We start from the raw sequence: 19,857 nt of genomic DNA, 5'->3' as shown, positions 1-19,857 counted from the left end.
TCTATGTCAGGCAATTACCAACAGGAGTACATTTTAATCCTATATCATTCTAATTGAATATAGCTCCTGAACGTTTCAACAAGCTCGAAACAAACATGGCATTCAAAGAAAAGACTCTGCTCCTGTGAAGCTGTACATCTCATTAAGGAAACATAAATAGAATCTCCCTGTCAGGACTGTTGGTGCGTGTCAGTTGAAGACTATGAAGCGGTAACGATTTATATCAGCTGATGTAAATCCAGATCCTGATCCAGATCCTTAAGAATTTCTTTTTATTTTAGTTTTTGCCAGCTGCATAATTTTAGGTAAAAAAAAAAAAAACACACTGAAAAAGAAATATTAAGTCATGACAGGAGAGAAAAAAATTAAAAGTCATGGTGTATTCACTCTTTTAGTACTTTAGGTAACACTGTAGCTTTACTGTGTCAGTTACAGGATGGAAGATTAAACAACCAGGAAAAAATGTTCTTTTAAAAAATTCCTTGTATTTGTAGATGCAAGGAAAACATAAATGAAGAAGACAAGAATAATCCCACTGGGCCAAAACAAAGGTCCAATTAACATCAGACACAATCCCCTTACAGTTAACAAGAAAAATATACTGAACATAAAAGAGTGAGAGAAGTTTATTTGAATCATAAGTACTCTCCAGCCTACAATTTCCAGCTCAAGGACTTCCTGATTTGAACACAAGCTTTACCAGTTTTCCATTGCATCTATAGCAAGAAGAAAAGACAGCAAATATTTTAGGAACCTATAGCCATATGGCCTTACTGAACAATAGAGTCTAAAAGACAAGGGAATCCTAACGATTCTGGAACACTGACTTTAGCTCCATAACATGAGGAAATAAGAACTTATCTAAGATACCACATATGAAACAACACTGCAGTTTTACAAGATTCCAAGAAAATTAGATACTCAGATTTTGGAGAGCTTTAGGACATCTACCCCTCATTGAAGTATTTTTAAATAGTATTTCTGACACTTCTTATATTTTTTCAGGACAGGAATATACACACCTGACTCTGCTGATAATTTCTGAATCATTTTGCAAACTCAATGTCAAAGACATGTCAAAAAGTAAATTAACATGGAAAAGCCACAACCTCTTTTTCTTAGTAATGGTCCTTCCTTCTTCAGTTTGGAGCTCATTTGTGGGACAGTGGAAGTTTGCACTACAGTAACCATTCTAAAATTTTATGCAAAAATTACCTTTCTGATATTATCAAGCCATCACTTATATGCAGAAATTCTTTCTTTTTTCCTTCCTTTGGTAAAGAATTTTTAGATTCCCAGGAGATCACAGAATCTACAGTACAGAACCCAGAATGACAGAGTAGGAAATATTCCCACAAGGTAAGATTCTTTTGTAAGTATTGTTCTTTAACTGTTATATAAATAGAAGATGTATTTTTTCTAATATCTTTAGATTAAAGTCAGTCTGAAATCTAGGTAGACTTTTTCTAACTGTAGTCTCTTATGGAATATTCTAATAGGTATTATTAAAAAAAAGGCATATATGAGTACAATAAAAGCTATTTTTGTCTCAATTAAATATGAACGAATACTACAATTTCTTTTTGTCTTAACACTGCTCTTTCAATATTTATATCTGAAATTCCTTTAAAACCTATCACTTTGCAGTAAAAACTGACAGATTTAAGAATAGCAAATTATACCGTAATTTGTATAGCTTGTTTAGAGGAGCAAAATCATTAGGTTATAGAGTGTAAGAATTTGGTTACCTAAATCTTACTCTTCAGTCTTGGATAAAGGGGAGAAATTAATCCATATTTGAAAAGTTTTGTATTTTGAGTTGCTTTGTCAGCATCACATTGACATGTAGGACATCAATCAGTTATTTAACAACAGAAATAGTTCTTGATTTTCCAAAATTATGTTTTCAAACTTACTACACAAGTTTCTTCAAAGACTCATTAGAGGATTTGTGATGGATGCAATTTCATTTTGCTGTACTCCAAAGGCTGAAAATTAGATACAAGTGCTCCTTATGCCACATTTCAAAAAAAAGATGGAACACCTCAGGGGATTATTCTGTATCAGGCTACAGTTTATTGTATAATTGTAGCTTGTCAACTTTTTGTCATCATTTGCAGTACTTAATTTTCAGCTTGCACATTTCATTATATATAGCTTACTGTAACCTAGATGACTCTATTCACTTTCTGTCGATGGTTCTTGAGCAGCTTGTAGCATAACTAAAACCACAGTACATGATAAATATTTTATAAAGGCATCTATTGTCGCCTATTTATCATTCATAATGTGTTGTGAATGCACCATCAAATATGTATGAATATTTTACAGACATTGTGTTACTACTAACATATATTTATACACATTTTTAATCCTTTGTAAGTCATACCCCATTTCACCAGTGTAAAAAAAATACTCAGAAAGTTGGTGCATGTTCACAGGATTGGGTCACAAAGCCATCAGTCATTTGAAACTCCCATGCACACCCATTTTGGTTGATAACAAAGTCACAGCATAAGGGAATAGTAAATCTGTACTATGAGACTCACAGGAAGGTGTGATTATATTGTATAAAATCCTGACTGATATACTCTGTGGGGCTCTGTCAGGCTGTGAGACTACAGTATGCCCTCAAGAAAAAGTTTGTAAATCAAATATCAGCTGTGTATGATTTTCACTCTTCTCCTGTTAAAGAAACTTTTTAAGGCTTGATTTAATTCAATTTCAAAGCTTTGTTTTAAATCAATCATACAGCTACATTTGAAATGTCTGTAACTGGGGAAAAAAGCAATTACTGAAACACAGAAATTCCGGACACAAGAGCACACAGAATAGAAAGATTCAATATTATTTAGAAAAAATAAAATAAAATAAGAGAGTAAAAGCAAATGAGTAGAAAGAGTAGAGAAAGATATATTTTTACTGTATGATCTTACTTTTTTGTACAAATATCAAGAGAATTTTCAAATGTAATATATGCAATTAGGACAAAGATACGAAAAAGATAATCCTTGAGAAGATTTTTGTCAAAAACTTCTGACTACTATTCACCTCTCCACTCAAAGTCATGGGATCTAAAGTTATATGAATAATTGATGCTTCAGGTCAGAGTTCTTACTTTCTCTATTTTTCTCGTCCAATGAATTATTCATTATTTTTACAAAGTGGAACACTTTAAATAGGAAAGATTAAGAGAAAGACATCTTCAAATACTCCCTAACACTTGACTAGGAAAAGTAATATACCTATGTTCCCGTCCCTCTTCTGAATTTGGCAGACAGTAGAGCTGAATCCATGTTTCTCAGGTACTGAGAAGGTGCATGAGTAGAAGGAACACCAGTACCTCCACTGTAGTTCTAGGAACTAGAGCTAAGACTCTTAGACAACCAACTGTCAAAAAAAATAAAAATTTTTTAAGTAGTGCTGCTTCAATATTTTCTAGATGTATTACTTTCCTTTTGCCTAAATTTGTTCCTTGAAGTTGGGTCAAGATGGCAAAGAGTTTGTACTGCACCAAAATTCAATTTTTTAATGAATAAATGATTTCTATAAAGATTTTTGCTAGCTCTGATGTGATTATATATTCATTATGAACTGGACTACAGGTGCTGTAATCTTTAAAAATGCTTCATCTAGTAGTGATTTTACATATCTGTTAGCATACTACCCATACTGCTTCCCAATATTTCTTATGAGAAATTACAATACTTTTGTCAGGATGACTAAATGTTGCAGTCCTTAGACTTCTAGTATTCATTATTATCTGAAATCTTAATAAATCCATATGATAGATTAATTTCTAGGGCATTCAGAAAGATAAGATGGAAGATACTGCCTCTTAGATCAGACAGTACGTTGTCTGAATGCTCCTCAAGACCTTCAAAAACAGTGTCTGCTTTAATCATGAGTTTTAATTTATATTTTGGTTTATTTTAAAAATATTACTTGGATCTTTCATGCCTCAGATCTACATTACCTTTAAATATCTTCTTTTTGATAGCAAAGCTGTAATTTCCAGATAACTGGAAATGGAACCACTTAGCATAAATCGTAGTTATTCTCTGAGTGCTATATTTATACACAATGAAACAGTTTTAATAGGAAGAATCAGAAAGGTCCATCACAGAATACTTAGAGACCACAGTCTGTACATTATTTTTAATGAGCAAGTAACAGTAGCTTCAAATGCCTAACGTATATAAATTTAATACTGGTTTAAAATACCCATTGCATTCATTTGCTGACAGGTGGCCAAACTGAATCCTATAAAATTGTCAGCATATTCCTACTTTTTTTTTAGTGACAAATGGCATCCTTACTATCCTAAACCTTTCATTCCTGTTATACTAAAGTTTAAGTGACTATGTTGTCAGAATACAACAGCTCATAATGTATTTTATTACTACATTAAACCTTCTTCAATCTTATCTAAATGGGTAGCAAGGGAATTTCTCTTTCTTTCTCTCTTACTTTATCTTCCCACTCTCAAGCCCCTCCTGCTTCTTTTTTCAGATTAACTCTATGGCAAAGGTCTGTGAATCTTTAAACGTCTTCTAGTAAGTGTAAAACTAAAATGTTCTATCTACTCAAGAAAATTTTTAACTTTTCTCAAAGTTTCACAGTTTACAATGAGCACTTGAACAGTGACAGACTGTATACTGTATCTAGAGAAATACCAGGAACAGAAGATGCCAAAAGAAGGCCAGTGGGCTCTGTAACATCATACTTGGCTGCTTAGCTGTCCAAAATAATATGCATTACCATTTAATTAGCCAGTTTATTTAACATATGCCTTTAAATATTCACCTATGGCAAGTCATCACAATAGCTCAGCTCAGTCTGAGATGTATCACTGCAATATTGCTGCTGCTTTTGAGCATGTAATTAATATTCATCTCCTGAATGGCTCTTTATGAAGATTCACAGCAGCCAGTCTGGACAAGGGACTCCTCCTGAGCTTTCAAGTACTCTTTTATTGTGCAAGTTTACACATGTCATTCACACTGTGAAACTCTGCTAGGAGGGAAAATGTGCAGGAAAATTCCTAACTTTCTGAAATGTTCCTGGTTGTTAATTGAGTATAACTCTAAATAAAAATCTACTTAAATTAATGAAGCCCATTTTATCAAGTTCAACATATTGACTATAAAATAGATAATGCCCTTTAAGTCTACACGTTTGTGCCTTTCCTGATGTGAACCTCTTTCCTCCTCCTCCTCCTGTTAAACTCAAGAACTCAGCAACTTGAAAGAATGGAAACCACATCAAGAAGACAAAAAATATTATTTTATTCCTCTTTCCTCTGTCTTCCTTCCTTGGCAGAACTCACTGAATAGGAAAGTATATTTAATGTTAATGTAATTTTCTCTTCTTCCTTCCAGAACATTACATAGTATGCTCAGCTATGCTTCCATTAACAGGAAACATTTCCTAGGCACAAAAAAAAACCCTATTTTTTAAGGTATTGCTAAAGCTCATCTAAACTACTCTGTTATGTGAGCATGTTATTGAAGTGCTTCAGATTCTGTCATATAGTTATTTTCTTGGCACCCTGTGCTTCAGGGTTACCATTTTCTTCCTTTTACACAGAGGAACTGTTGTAAATTCAAGTTCAAGCAGTGTAAGGAAATGTGGGGCAGTACAGATTTCCGTCCTCAAGCCTGCTTTAGAAGGTTATAGCAATCTGTAATTGTAACAGACTTAGTAAATAACAACCATTTAGCCTAAAGATTTTATTATAAAATCATAGCTTCAGGCTCTGAACTTCATTATGTAGTTTTCATATTACTGACTGTTATTAACTAACACTTATTAAACACACTTCTAGACAGAACACCTGACAACCTATAAAAATCCTACCAATTTTATTCTCCATATGCCTCCAGGAGAAATTATGAGTGAAATAACAAATGTTTCTCTTTCAGAAGACAAAACGAAGCATACTCCTATTCACCTAACACAAGTTACAAATAGTTCAGAAGAGAAAGACATATCCTTTTGCTTTAAAATGGACATAGTAGTGATATACACAGATCTAAGCTTCAGAACAGGAGTGTTTTCTCTGATTTTTTTTCTAGGAGTTACCCGAGTATCTGACTTTCTTTCTTTCTCTACAGGATCTCCTAAGAAACCTATCCATGAGTTTACTGATTCCATCAATTAAACTAGGAGTCTTCTTTGAAGAAGTCACACCCAGACATTGATCATTTGTGTTATCTGTGCTCTAAAACAGTGTCCATCTTCTCATGCACATGCATAATCCGTAGTATAATCCTTTTTACCCCCTCTACATGCTCCACTGCAGACGGGGTTTTTTTCATTCTACTGTAACACAAATTTGTGATAAGAGTGATGAATGTGACTAGTTTCATGGTGCTGCTGTCAGATTGCACATCTCCAAATTCTCCACATTCATTTATAAAAGACTAAGATCCTGTTACTATAGTAACTGCAGTTTTACATGCCCTGACTGTTCTGTCTTTAAAAGCTTTGCCACAATGCTGCTTTTTTTCTCTTTCTTTAATGCTATAAATCATGAGTTCCTCACCAAGCAGTCATATATAAACATTTCCAAACATTTCTTTCATAAAAAAAAACCCTACTCTTTAATCCTGTCTCTCCTGAAAGAGCCAAAACAGTAGGGGAGTGATTTGAATCAGTGATTTTAAATAGCTAGATTTAAAACTGTGTTGGGTCTAAGCTTTATAAAAATAATGTGAAAAAAAATTGCTCCCACAACTTTCAATTTCAATTTATAATGCACCAAATTATAATTTTTAACCTGGCACAACTGATAAGGAATCTTATTTAAATTTTATAAAATTGCCATAAGCAAGATCCATTGCATTAAAAAATGAGACCCAAATCCTTCACAATCTTCATCTAGAAAAAAAGTACATATGTCTAAAGACAAGAACTTCTATAAATCTTGCAGAGTATTAGGAACAAACTTATTTTCATTAGTGACTTTTTGAAGTCTAAACTGGATGCCATTCCAATTCCCACTTCAAAGAAATTCCTTTGGTGTTAATATTTTTTAAATTGTTAACTTTGATACATTTAAACACATGTATGTTATACTATGGGTAGGTAGGAGACTTTGCTCTGTGGCAGGAGCTCACTACTCATCAGCATCAGACTTGCTAGGTATGAGCACAAATGACATTTGCCTGGGAATTCTCCATTGCTTTCCTGATCCTACTATGTAGTATCGACATGTTCTATGCTATGGCATTATCTTTGTCTCCAATGCTACTGCTTGGAGGCTTTTTCCATACCATACAGTGTTAGGAAAAAACACAGAATTCCTGTCTTGCAAGAGGGTGTATGTCAGCACGAATAAACAGAGGGAGTTCTTCACAAATATAGAGAGATAAAATTGCTAAAATCAAAAGAACCATCTCAGAAAAGAACTCAAGGTTCTCCATCATTTCTGTCATTTGGTTTGCTGACTAGTCAGTCTGTATATCTGATAGTGGATAAACATTTCAAGCTCTGGATCCTTTCCTGTTATTTTTGCCTTTTCCATCAGTTCTTAGATTCTCTATGCTGATAAAACTGGCTTCCCATTTACTTCATCAGCACATCAGAGAAACCATGCAGTAATGCAATCTCTTATTGTTTGAACATGGAAACACAGGAACATGGCAGCCTAAAATGAAAAACGAGCCCCTCCGTTTCCATATCACACCTCTGACTTGTGAGAAACGACTTTAAAATTCCTGACATTAAGAGAAGAGGTGCTGAGCAAGTTTTTTTTGCTGTTATCAATCACTGTACACCAATTCTTCCCTCCAAAACAGTCAAATAAAGGTTACACATTCAATATTCCAATAGTTCTTCCTATCACTATAAACTAAACCACTGAGCAATTGCAGCATCTTTTTGGTACTGCTAGGTGCTTTTGGACCAGAGATGACTTATGCTCTGCCTGAAAATTCTCTTCCCACCACAAAGCAATTGATCCAGCTTGCAAGTGTTACAGAGGTAAAATGAGGCCATTTATGTCCTGAGATACTCTGTCTTTATTTGTTCTGGTACATAGTTTAATCACATGGTTTTAGGATACTTTAGGAACCATGACTCATTTTATTATGCCCTACAGAAATTAATCTTTTTCAAACATCCTTATACTTTGTTAAAATTTTAGAAAAGCACAATAGGGATTCCTCTTCTCTCTAGCTGAGATTATTTTGGAGTCACAGTGTGATCAAGTGCCTTGTTTTGCACTATCCTATTGCACAGAAATTGTAGATTCTTACACCTATGTCAACTACTGTATATTTTAGATGTAAAATGTCTTGTGGAGTTTTGGGTCTATCTCTCCTCAACTTCACAAAATAAACTGATTTACTCTCACGTAAATCTAGGCCAGATGGCACTTTTTGCATGGCACTAGATTTGCAAACACAGGGTCTAATTTTGAAGTTATTTTTTAAAGCTTAACAGATGCTACGGCTGATGGAAGTTTTGTTAGCTTGCTTGCACTGCTTAGCAATGACAGAGGATAAATACACAATAGCCCATAAATTCTATTCCTGGTATCACAATTGCTGTGGCAAGTTTTCTTGGGTAGAAGGCTAGAACATCTTGTTTTTGAGCCAGCTATTACTGTCTCAAAGTCAGGCAGCATAGTCACCTCCATAGTCACCTTCTCAAAGAAAATTCTGGGGACACAAGAGGAAGACATTTGAGTAGATGAAAGCCCTGACACTATCTCTTTTTTTTTTTTTTTTTTTTTTGCTTAATAATTTTAATAAATGAAAGATGAGAGAAAATATAAGCACTCCTGAGTGTTGAAACTCTGTTCACTATTCAACTTGTGAGGGATAGTGTACCCTAATTTCATTAATTCTACCTTCACTTTTCCTAGGAATTTTTTGCAGAACTAATACAGAAGAGTTGTTTAGAGGTTAGGAGAAGTACTCTGATATTATGCTGTCTGCTGGTTTTTGTTTATTTCAAATGGAAGAGAGATCTTCAGTCAAAAAAAAAGGCTAAATTGCAGATGGTGGCATAGAGAGATGTTAGCAGCAGCACAATTAGCCCAGCATACAATCTGCAGTTACTCTATCTCTGCGTGCAGAAGCCAGTAGTACACTACATACATAATTTCCAGATATCATAAACTTCATATAAAGCTCATAAAATAGTTTTTACTGCAAATAAAATGTTCACAAAGTTACAAGTGAAGACAGACTTTTACCATATTGAGAATCACAAGCAGGAAACTTGAGTGAAGGAAGAACAAGGTGCATGAGTCATAAACACCTCCCTTGCTTTCTCCTGTTGCCCCAGAAAAATCTTAAATGTTGGAGCTTGTTTTAGGAATAAAATTCCTATTTTTCTCCTCATAATGCTTCCCACATATCAGTTAAATGCAACTGAGTGCACACAGCACTATCAGTTCGGTAACCTTTTATTTCAATGTAGGACAAACTAACCACAGGAAAAAACCCTCAGTTTGTTTGAATCTTATTTCTAAGATTCTTTTAATCTAAATTTCCACTCAAAGCATCCAATTGAGTTGTCAGTTAACTAGGTATGAGAAAACGACATGAAACAAAGGAAGCTGCAGAAGTCTTCATTAATTCTTCACTGTGAATCCAGACTAAATCTCTTAAGAAGGTAAAAAATCTAATTCCTTTTTTTTATATCCATGCATTACTTGTACTTTTTGGTTTCAGATACAATTATTTGCAAAATATAATTCTTCTAGCAGTAACCACAGAAAACAAATTTGAATAAAGGTGTATGTATGAGTTGTCCAAATCGGACATTTGAATTACAACTTAGAGCCATATGTAACTCATGAGTACAAAAACATGAATGTCAAATTGCTATATATAAATTTCTTATCATTTTATATGTAAATGTATCATTAACTAGAGAGTACTATTTGTTTGACGTTTGTGTCCAGAAAGAAGTTAGCATTTATATTTAGAAAGACAAATAAAGTTCTGGGATTGAGGGCAAAGAAGGTAGGTTTGGCCTGGCAATATGAAAGTTTGAGGTAGGAAAAGGTATTTTTGTGCTTTCTTTAATGATTAACTGTCTGATAATTAGCATGTGCAAAATAAAGGTGTATGAAAACTTACCTGAGACACACGCATAACACTTACAAAAATGTGATACTAGTAATTCACAAGGTTTTGGTTGATGGAAACTTTAAACTTTTGAAGATTTACCTAATCCAGACACATCTGCTTATAAAATTGCACTAGTGATTCCACAGCATCAGCTTTTCCCACAGTCGTTTAAGGTTTTCAGTATGTATATTCTAGGACTCACAATACAATTTTCACATCAGTTTGTCCACTTCATAGGCTATTCTTCCAATACTTCATAAAGGGGCGGAAAGACCACTCTCCAGTACACTGACATTTTGTACCCACTTTAATCAGTCTTTCAAAGCTCCTGAGACTTGCTCTTGAATCTAACTAAATAGAAAACCTCCACTTCAACAGCTCGTTCAGAGAGATGAAATTCTGCCTACTACATGATTGAACACATTCCTGATCAAAAAGTAGCAATCACTGAACACATCAATGAACAATGTCATTGTGGAGGGCATTGTTCTTCGTCCTGTCCAACAGACCATGGCAAAACACCTCTTTCATATCAGAGATTGCTACTGAGCGAATCAGCATTAGAAAAGCATCTGGTCTTGTATTCTTTTTCCTACGTGTAAAAATGATTGGGAAAAAAATGAACTTTGGCAACATTCTGCCTTAGAAGTAGAAAATTGATTTAAATTCTCATTTCATTTTATATGGCATTAATGTTCTTTGAATGTTGGGATTGATCATCTTGTAAGCTCTACCATTAGGCCGCTCTTCAGATGCATCCATTGGGAACGTGGTGAGAAAAGTACCAGGGTGATTGCTTCTCTCACATATAGGCAGCCTCATAAAATGAACTGATAAACAAATACATGTAAGTTTGAGTAGAGCTTTTAGACACATCCTCAGGGCTGTTGTCTGCTAAAAAAAAAAAAAAAAAAAAAAAAAGCTATAGTTACATGTTTCCAGAGATTTGAAAAAGCCACATTGTAATAGTTGGGGATCCTATTGTTCTCTACAACTACCTAATGGCAGGGCACAGAGAAGATGGTGCCAGACTCTTCTCAGATATGCAGGGAGATGCTTCTCAGAGTGGAAAGACAAGATTTGGTACACATGGGAAATGAAACTCCATACAATAACTTTTTGTTTTTAAATATATGAGTGAGTTTTTTAACTCGTGTAAGTTCAAAACTGCAACACGTTGCTCAGGGAGGTTGGACAATCTCCACCGTTGAAGACACACAGCATTTGACTAGCCAAGGCACTGAACAGCCCTACTCTAATTAGCCCTGCTTTGAGTGGAAGGTTGAATGAAGTAACCTCTGGAGATGTTTTCCTACCTGGTGATTCTGGGTCTGGCTTTTAAATTTCCTACTTTTCACTCAAATTGTATGTTTCCCCAGTTTCACCACTGAGCACCATTCATGTTAGAAATAAAGACTGATAGTATTCAATTTATGGTGAGAATAATTTATACAAAAAAAAAGAACAAATACCTTGCATTTGTTAGGTCTGGATCTGCCACATTTCAAGTAACTGTTAAGAACTGCATGTTGCTGTGGAGCCTTAGCATGGTTATGGGGACACATTTGAAATTAGAGTCTTAGCCAACTATCACTATTCAATAGCTCTCTGCTCTAGGATTTCCTGCTATGCAGGAAGCTGGAATGTTAATGTCACTTTTCCATTTCTCAAATAGTACTTCCTCATACTAAAGGATCCTTAACAGAGTTACACCACTGTGTGTCTCTTGGTATTCCACACAAAAAGTCCTAAATTGCAAATACTGCATATTTAAGTACTCTAACCACAAGTTAGCATCTTAAAAAGCATAAGGAAACATGATATATAAACGTTACAGTGTTAGCAACTCTCATATTTAGCACTGACTAAAAACATCATGAAAAGGTTAAATCTGGCTCCTGAAATCTACTACTTGTATTATCATTTTCTAGTCTGCCAAATTGGAATTGGAATTTAGCTCCAATGCAATAATATCAACTCTCAAAAAAAACACTTTAAAATGTTTTCACTTTTTCTTCTGCAGCCTACTTTTTTCTTGGATGAATAACTTGCTACACATGAATTATGCAGCTCTCATTGGCATATGGAAGGAGGTAATAACTACCAAAGGATTTAATACTTCTGGTGCCATGGGTAAAACACAATTTTAAGGGGTTGGTTTTTTTCCCTTTTTCTTAAAGAGTGGAAGACGAAGAAAAAAGCAAAATAAAAAAATATCCACGATCTCAAATTAGTTTTGAAGCATCATCATTTCATTTTCTTAGATAATAGTTTAAGACAAGAGAAACTTTAAAAAACCCACAGAATCTTGATTTTCCCCAATGGCTAAAGGAAAGAAAAAGAGATATAATCATGAAAGACTGAGAGGAAAAAAACCCCACAGATGAGAAATGAAAATTGCATGAAAACAAAAATGTTTTGTGGCAGGCTCCAGACCACATCTTTACTTATATAAATTATTGTCTCTACAGTGAATTCAGTGAAACTACTCCAGTTGACTTTACCCAAGGATTCAGCTCTCCCTTTTCACTAGGTTATTTCCCCTCATCTCGCCCAAGGTCAAAGAATTAACAAGTGTCATGGTGTACCGAAACCTCAGCTATATCAAAAAGTCAGGGTCTGACCCAGTAGTGAATTGGCTTGTGTTTATTACTTTGCCTGACGTAATATTTTAGAGAATAATTTTGAGAGTTACTTTTAATGAAAACATTAACTGACTTATTAAATATATGCACTGATGATGCATATTTCCCAGGTTGTATATGACTTTATTAAATATATATGTGTAGATATTACCCCTACGTTTTCTTATGAGAGAATGTAATTGATCAAGTGGGAATATACTTAGTCATTTTCATGGCTTTTCTGGACATCTTAATCCTCATAGGTATAAATTAGAGTGGCAGATATACTGGAGGTTTTCCAAGTTTGTCTTCTAAATTATGAGCTGCTTAGCAAAAGCTATGCTGCTGACTGCTTTTGCACAGAATATATAGTAGAGAGAAAGACCCAAGAAGAGCAGAAGATTGAAATTAAACATATGTGAGTCCACCCTCCCTGCTACTGTCCTCTCTATCTCTATCTCAAACACATATATCGTATACACAGATTACAGTGTAATTTTTAGTGCCTTTATTTTATTTTACTTTTCACTAAGCAAATCTCCAAAAATTATCTTAGATGCAGAGTGAAAAATAAGCATAGACACCTTTAACATAAAATGAGTCATTAATGGTTTGTAGAGCCCATGAACCCTCTCCTAAGCAATCACGTGAAACCTTGCAGAGAGCAAAGTGGCTTACTATGCTAGCAATGGAATAATTTCCCCACCAGTTTTCCTGATGTGAGAAGATGATTCACAGTGGAAAAAAGATGTAAATAATCACTGATCATCATTTGAACTTTTGATATGAAGCAAGGACAGATAAAGAAAAAAAAAAAAGACAATACAATCTGGAGCAAGTAAAACTTCTAAGGTTATGATAAAAGGTAAAACAGAAAGAGAAACGGACCTATGAAAACCTCAGAACTAGTTTGCTATTCTATCTTGTTGTGGAAGAGTAAATAAAATCTCTCATGAGAACTTTTTTTAAAAGCAAGAGGGCTTGACTTAGAAAAGTCTTACTGTAAGCCAAGGCCCTACTTCCCCTGAGCTTTCAAACTTCATGTTAAATCCACTAAGTGGAATATTAGACTTCAAGGGAGAAAAGAAGCACGGGCAAAAAAAAAAAAAAGGAGCAGATAAAGTGGATAATGCCTCCACCACTATCTGATAACCTCTTTGTGAAAAAAGAAAGCTCATGTTTCAGTAAAGAATACCCTAAATACAGAGAAAGAATCATTGCCTTTTGAAGGTCTGAGCTGATGGGTTTGGCTGCATTGTGACTCACACACCTATTTATGTGCTATTTAAATATGTGTTCAGTAATTTTGCCTGCTGCAGGATTGTTGTTGGTTCCGTTTGAGCCAATCAATCAAAAATACAATAAAACATTTGATGAAAGGGCAAGAAATAACCTTTCATGACATCATCTTGGTCACATATGATCTGTTTCCTGAAATTGAGGTCCTAAGTGGCAATTCTGTTCTTGACCTTCTATTCATTCCAGGCTGGACGCTTGTTGTAATAGGCTGCTTTTCTGTCTCTTTGACAGGTCATTACCATTTTCTAGATTTTTTCTGTCCTCACTTCCTGATGCAATAGAAGTCATTCCTTAAATCAGACTGCAGTTATCTGCTGCCAGTGAGTTTGCAACTTATGAAAATGTATTCAAAACCTGTTACTTCCTGCCTTTAAAAAGGAATTGGAATTGAGGGATTTTGAGAAGCAGAATTACTTCTGGAAACACATGGAATACATGGGTCATTTGAAAATAGCACAGAAATACCAGACACAAAAGAATTTCACATATTCTATAGCTGAAAAGGGCTCTAATGAAAGTGTTCAAGAAAAACAGGCATATCCAAGGCTAATGATATAAAATATAATTATCATATATTGTTATGAAATCTTACATGGCCCTTTTCTTGAATTTCCTTTGAAATACAACGATGTTATCTACATCCAGCTTTTGCACAGGGCATTAAGAAGGCAGAAAGGTAGTACTCAGAAATAATAAGACAACTAATTTATAATTCTGTACTTGTGTACAGAAAACTTAGAATTTTAATATTAAATAAACATATAGATACATTTCCCCTTTCACTCTATTTGAGCTTTAGTTCAACTGCAGTACAAGGTCTGGAACTTCCAGTTTCTGAAAACTTGCTAAGATCTAAACAGGAAAAAGATAAAGATAGGGCAAGTGGGTGAACAAATACTTCTCTCTTCTTTCAGACATGTTAGTCAGTGGGAATGAGAAAATGTAGGAGATTATTTGATTTTCTAGGGAGCAGCAGGATGACTGAAGTAGAATGCAGTTGCTACTCCTCTCCTGGACCATCTCTTTAGTTGTGCTTTGCTCAAGCAGAAGCATACTTAGAAGTAGATGGACAAAGACCTAGTCCTTCCTTAGCAAGACAAGGATGTGGTAAACAGCTTTAACAATGCCAGCACATCTTGCCAATCATGTGACGGGAAAATCATAAAGAAAACATCTGCAAAATGTCTTCTTTATGACTGCAACTTGCTTTAACTGTCAGACTTCAAAAATTGATATTTAGATGAACCATAGAACTCAGTAAAGGCCACAAAGCCAAAAAGAAGCCCAGTTAGTTCCTATGCATGTACACAGCTAGATTTCAACTTCATCTCATGTTTAGAAAGAGCTGCCAGACTCATTGAGGGAATCTTGGCATTTAAAATGTTTATAATGTTATGTTTGTTTTCCTTTATGTTCATTCCTAAAGTTACAGAAAAGCTTTTCAAACGTACACACTCCATGGCTGACACACCTACACACCTATCACTTACTCACTATGAGTACAATTGGTATTTAGCCTAGTTGAAGTTTCCAAGAGTTACCTAATGGAAAGCTATAACACAATCCAAGCCTGTTTGTGTATATAAATCTCAAACTATTAAATTCTACATTATTTCACAGAAGTAAATTAGTCCTAGAGTACAGATGAAGTGCAGAGTAACACCAATTCATGCAGATACATATATTCAGCTCAAAGGCCTATACACTACATATATGCAATATTGAACACACAAATATTTGCAGGTTGAAGTCAGATTTGAAGTAATCAGAGTAGCTTTAAAAAACCATTGCTTGTCACAACTTTTCCAGAGTTTCAGTAAGCAGCACAAATGTAAGGTGTGTTTTGCTAGTTAGGTGTGATGGGTGTGATAAATTGGTGTGATTTGTTAGACAGACGTGATAAAAACTCTTCAGAATAAAGACTTGTGAGTTTGGATGCTGAGCACTTAACTGTACCCTCTGGGCTATAGTCCATACCAAATAAAGCACACTGCATTGCCTTGGGGGGCAAAAACTGCTGACCTAAGAGCTGCTCATGTCACTACCATAACTGGAGCTGATCCTTAGGAAGGATTTTATTGCCTGTGGCTGATATATACACAGCATGTCAATAACTGTAGGAAAAATTCGCTTGCTCAGTATTCATTTAGGTATAATTCTTCTACCTAAATTTCTTTCTTAATATGGTGTTAGATAAACATAGGATATTTGTTTACAGAAGGAAAATGCTGCAAAATTCTCAAAAATAATAGTAAGCAGATGTACATTTTAATCATCCTAGATTTTTTTTTTCTGGAGAAAAGTAGCTTAATTAATTTATATCATCAGGATATGTGGAGTACTGTTGCTGATTTTGCAGCTCCTGTATGTAACCTAATTTTGAAGAAATATCTAAAGAACAGATTTCACCTGAATTACTGAGAGCAACTTGGCTTAGTTAGTGCTAAAATGTTACCATAACAGCCAGAATATGTTGCTGGGTTTCCATTTTATATCGAAGCTTTTCAAATCATCATCTTAAATAGAGATTATAATGTCTCCAACTGTGTTAATTTAATGGTAAATTTAATCCTAAATATGCAGAGCAGTGCAGTTCTACAGAAAAAAAATATCCCTAGAGACTCACCTTGGGTGTCTCTTTTAAAATATTATCACATTAAAGTTGCTAGAAAGTTAATCTAAATGGACACACAGCTAAACAAATGCATGTCTGTATCAACACACAGCCCAAATCCATAAAAAAAATAGGTTTTGGTGACTGCAATATATCCATGCATTGAACAGTGACAGTTTTTACTATATTATGTATTTCAGACAGTGGCTTTTTGGCATACTGTTAGATACTGTTCTTGTGTCATAAGAAAAACATTCTGAGTGCAAATAAAGATAAAAACATGAAACCTCATTATCCATCTGATCCATGACGTTGTAATGATTATTAGTCTTGCAAAGCTAAGTGAGAAAAATTCTTATTAATTTTGCATCTGTTTTTGTGAACTGAGATACTGATACCTTATTAAACAAAATAAAATCTTAAGAACAGGACCAACATATAAAATAACAATGTCTGTTTCTTCTTCATCATGTACTCCTAGGAACCAATCATCATCTACTTCCTGTTACTGGGATTAGTTTACAGTTAATAAACTTGAGAAAATATTCATGTCCTGTTTATGTTCCTGGTAATAACATCTCATGTATTTCAATGGCTTACAAAAGCAGTGAAGCACTTTGAAACGTCAAGTTAAGCATCATCAGAGTAGTATATTGGAAAGTTTGAGCCTTCTTCTAAGATAATCTACTTTCCTCTGTGAAAATAATAACTTCTTTTCACCCTAAAAGACCATATTTTATTCAGAAATTGTTTCACTGGTTAAGTGATCTATAGTATTTTTTTTTTATGTAATCATGTTGTACATATTATGTACACAGAGTGACATTTGACAGCAAACAGTAAGAAATAACCACAAAAGCAAATACTGGAAAAGAACAGAAATAATGGATACCTATTTCAGGAAGAAGTGTAAAACATAATAGTGGTTACAGCTCTTCTTAAATAAGATGACATTGCCTTGCACTAGAGAGTCAGTGGACAGTCATGGGGTTACACGACAAGTGCAACCCTCCAGACAAATTAACCAGATCCTGATCTATGTTTTATCTAACAGATTTCCCCCAAATGAAGCTGGAAATAGCATTTCCTATCAACTCCAAAGATATTAATTCTGGACCTGGAGGCAATGCATATACTCACTCAGCAGAAAGCAGCACACTCAAGTAAGAAGAGTTATTGATATCCTTATCAAGATTATGTGAAGAAAAAGACTCCAGGTGCAGTGAGATCTTGAGACAAGGACAATAAGACAGAGGCATCTTAGTGAGTGGGTGTTTTACTTGAGAGCAGAGTCTCCACTGTAAGGGGTAGGTGAATCATCTGAACTCAAGATTGAAAGGTAGAGGTTAGAACTGAAGAAGAGCTGAGGTTAAAAATGGAATGTGAGGAATAGTAAGGATCGAGTCCTGGGGAAGTTCTGTGGAATCAACAGTAAGCTGAAAATATTGAGGTAGAAGTGGAAGAGTTTCCCACTTATATATTTAGTAATGGTAATTCTAAGAACATAAAAATCCTAAAACTGTACAGACTATGAAATATTTAGGTATAATGTTGAAGGTTTTTTATTTACCTTTCTTGTTAGGGATTTATTTCAGCTAGTACAAGCTCAGAGATTCTCCACTTCAGTGTAGATTAAGATGTGGATAATCAAGCTGTATATTTCTTTAGAAGATGCCACGTTCAAAGCCCGCAGCAAAAAAATGCTTCTGAAAGACAGGGGAAAAAAAAGATTACTTAAAAATTCTGCCTTAGAAAAACTAAGAATAATAAAAACAATAATATCCTCTTCATTTAGTAATACAAAAACACACCTAAAATGTTCAAATTTGAACCAAACACAAAATTCAAGCTCACAAAAATTCATAATCCTAGCAATTCCTTCCAAACTGAACAATGAGCTTAAAAACTCAGTCAGTCCCAAAATTATGTGTGCAATACTAGAATACTATAGGTGTACAATATATTGCACGGCATCCAAAAAAAGCAAACGTTGTCATGAAAACTGCATTTCACATTTACAAAATAATCCTATAAGTTAGCAAATGGAAGGTATGGAGTAGTTTAGAATGATGTACAGTACAGCAGGCATGAGTAAATCAAAGTATGTGTCAAATAATCTCTCTTAAAAGAAATCATTCCAATTGATTTGTTCATGAGCACAGACTGAAAACTGACTAAGGGACTATAAACAAAGAGAGAATGATAAATGACAGAGTAGCAGTATCAAGGTACCCAGACATTATTAGACTGAGGCTTTTGCTGGACTTCTTTTAACTTTGTTAGCCAAGATAGAAAATGGCATGAAAAAATTATTCGGTGTAGAGTAGTAAAGTTTTGCATTCTGCTTACCTGCAGAACCTTGTAACAAAAAGCAAACAGCACTTTCATAAAACACATTAAGAAAATAAAACTATATTTTTAATAGAGTTAAAAAGAAAATGTAGTGTTTCTATAAAGACATTATTTTCTTGGGAGAACTGAAGATGTAAACAGAATTCATTCTTGTTTTATCCCAGATTTTCCACACTGAATCAGAAGAAGAGAGGATGGAAAATGAGAATATGTAAGCTGTCATTGCTTCACATAGGTAAATTGAGTACATACAGCTGTGGAGATCACAAAAGCTGTTTCACAGGGTACTAGAGAATACTGCTATTTCGAGTCTGTTTTGGACCTGCTGCTTGTCCGTATTTTCACTATGGCTCCGTTTCACTGCAGGGAAAATGAATAGAAATATAATGTTTCTAAATGAACAAGTATCCTGAACTTTTATGTCTAACTGTCTATAGCTGGGAGTGGAGAATACGAATAAGAGACCCCCTCAGCAATGCATTTTAATTAGGGATGCTAGAGTAAGCACAATCCAGGTAAAATGAAACACAGTTACGGCCACTAAAATGAAACACAGTTATGGCCACTAAAATGAAAAGTGTTGTACCTAAATTCACATTCAGTTGTTTGCATGTTGGGAAAGAAGCGTTAATCATACAGCAAGTACCTTGTTTAGCTAAAGCTACACAAAGAGAAGAACACAGAATATGTAATGCTCTTTGATCTTGAGACAAGCAACCCTAAGTACGAATGCTAAGCTCCCTCTATCACCACTGTGGCAAAATCCCAAGGCTGTCCTGGAAGGACGTATGTCCTAGAACATGAGAACCTATTCTGCCTTCATACTGGCTTATCTCTGCAAGAGATCTGGACTGATTAGGCGGGACACAATCTGTCAAAT

Source organism: Colius striatus, chromosome 10, assembly GCF_028858725.1.
Source record: "Colius striatus isolate bColStr4 chromosome 10, bColStr4.1.hap1, whole genome shotgun sequence".
NCBI lineage: Eukaryota > Metazoa > Chordata > Aves > Coliiformes > Coliidae > Colius > Colius striatus.
This window is presented reverse-complemented; position numbering follows the sequence as displayed.